The sequence below is a fragment of the Triticum aestivum genome, chromosome 4B (genome assembly GCF_018294505.1).
Source record: "Triticum aestivum cultivar Chinese Spring chromosome 4B, IWGSC CS RefSeq v2.1, whole genome shotgun sequence".
In the NCBI taxonomy this organism is placed as follows: domain Eukaryota; kingdom Viridiplantae; phylum Streptophyta; class Magnoliopsida; order Poales; family Poaceae; genus Triticum; species Triticum aestivum.
In genome coordinates, this window is record NC_057804.1 from 649864791 (window position 1) to 649867486 (window position 2696).

Below are 2696 nucleotides of genomic sequence, written 5' to 3' on the forward strand. Positions count from 1 at the left end.
CTAATATTAACAGAATAACTATTCTGCACACCACTTCCGCACTGCATGCTGAACGCAAGTGCACGTCATTCTTTGAACCAAGTGTGCTGCAGCACTCACAAGAGTGAACTTCTCGTCGAAAAAAACTGCACGCGTTATTTTTTCACTACTATTTTTGCTTTAATTTTTTAACCGTTTATCGGAATGAGGCATGTAATATATCATTGAAAAGCTATGGATTAGGCACAACTTTGACATGTTGAACACTTTTCGAGATTCCACACGGTTTAAGAGCAGTTTTGAAATTGGCGCATCCCATGACGAGTGGCAGCGAGCGTTTTTTGGCGATTTCTTCTAAACCGCTCGTCGGAATGAAGCAAACGATATGCCTTTGGATAGATATCATCGAGTCGCATCTTTTTCATATATAAATTTGTCTCTAATTCATTACGGTTTAAGAGCAGTTTCAAATTCACTAAATCGCGGAACTCTGTTTTTCAAATTTTTTGAAATTTTTGGTACTGTTTTTGCTCCAATTTTCTAACCGTTTGTGGAAACGAGACGTATGATACGCCGTTGGAAAGCTACGGACAAGGTGCAACTTTCATATGTTGAAATGGTTTTGAGATTCCTTACGGTTTTTAGTTAATTTTGAAAATCGTGCGGCTGACTTCGAGAGGCAGCGGCTGTTTTTTCGCGAAATTTTTACGAACGGCTGGTCGGAATAATTCAAATCATACGCCGTTGGAAAGATATCGACAAGACGCAACTTTTTCACATAGAACACTCTCTCTAATTCCTTACGGTTTAAGAGCAGTTTTGATTTTACCGAAAAGCGGACACTCTGTTCTTCGCGAGACCAAAATCGTCATATTTACTGCATCGGACAAAGAACGCATTGCTTCAGACGAAATACCACACTTCATTAGATGGGCAAGTGCACTGCATGGTTTCTTTTTGTTTAGACATATTTTTTCTCGGACGGGGAAAGAAGAACGCACTGCTTCAGACGAAATACCGCACTGCATCAGACAGGCAAGTGCACCGCATCGTTTCTTTTGACAGACTTAATTTTTATCGCGCGAGGAAGTGAAGTGTGCTTCACATCGTGCGTAAATGAACCGGAAAATTCCGGAGAAGTGAACAACGTTACTTTTTGTTGTCGTTTCGGTAACTTTTTTTTGCACTTACGAGATGAACATCATCAGACGGCCGTCCGCACTACTTCATATGGAAAACCACACTGCATTAGACGAGCAAGTAAACTGCATTATTTTCTTCCTTTTTTCTAACTTTTTTTATGAATGGGAGTGGACCGCAGAGACGATGGCAAATGAACCACAACACTATGAAAAAGTGAACCTCATCATTTTTTTCGTTTCTATATCATTTTTTGTACTCCACATTGAGCGTAAGTGAAGCGCTACACTATGAGCAAAACAAAATTACAAGGCAAAAACCGAACTGCACGCACTGCCTTCTTTTTCTCTTCTGCTCCATATATTGTCTTTTTGCTGGGGGCGGGCCGTAGCATAGTGAGCAGCTAGAATCCTGCAATACAATGATGTGAACCAAGGGAACTGCATGTAAAATGATCTGAACCTAGGTATCAACTTTTGTACAAACAAGCCCCAACATTTTTTTAGAACAAGCCTCTAGCAAAATTACATATTTTCCGTAAAATAATAGCAAAACAGTAAAGTGAATTGGGGGTCGCTGTCAACATTGAAGCCGGAGAGGAGATGAGGGGAAGGGAGAAGAGCTAGCCGGTGTGATGGGGATCCCGCGCAGTGGAGCTCGCTGTTAAGCACTAGAGGAGGTGGATCCGTGGGTGGGGGATGGGGCAGCCACTCGTCGGGTGGTTGTGCCAGAGGTCACCATGGAAGGGGATGGGGGCACCGGTGACGTCTTGCCGGTGGTGCTCGTGCAGGGAAGGAGGAAGGGCCCTCGACGGACTTCACGCACGTCAGCGAGCTGCACCAACGTGACAGAAGTACTGCAAGCCGTCGGGGCCGGATAGCAACAGAACGCACATATGCACTGCACCGAGGAGTCAGGCATATTTTGCTGTGCTATTGCACAACCAAAATCTGAAAAAAGCACGAACTGCAACCCAGCGACGCACCGCACCTCATCGAGCGACCCAGGCGAACTGCAGGCTGGAGCGGATCTGGCTGACGGCGCCCGGATCCAGAGAGGCAGCGACGGGCGAGCTTGAGATGGCCATGGCTGCTCCTGCGGCACAAGTGTACGAGGGAGAGGTGAGGAGCAAGAAGGAAAGGAGAGAGAGGAGGGGCGACTCGCCTCCGGTGCTACTCCGGCCATCCGGGGCGGCGGCGTAGGGAGAGCAGGCGGCTGTGACCCGCGCGGCGGCGGAGAGATTGAGGAGCGGGAGGCGAGGGGAGGTGGATCCGGATCCCATCGAAACCAGTGGTTGCTTTGTGGTGGGAGTAGGTGGTGGGGACGGTGGGAGTGGGGGTGCCAGAAGAAGGAGCTTGTGGGGCGGCGGCGGCGCTGGGCGGGACCTCCTGGCGTCGGTGGTGCCCAGGGAAGTAGGCGACACAGGGAGAAAGGTGGGTGGGGAAAAGGCAGGGTCGTGGTGGCGCATCGGTTGGGGTGACTGGGCGGCGAGGATAAGGTGGTAACGGGGCGGCGGGCCGGAGGAAGGGGGAACCCGCGGCGGAGGGTTGGGCAGAGGAGAAGGTGGAAGAGTGGTG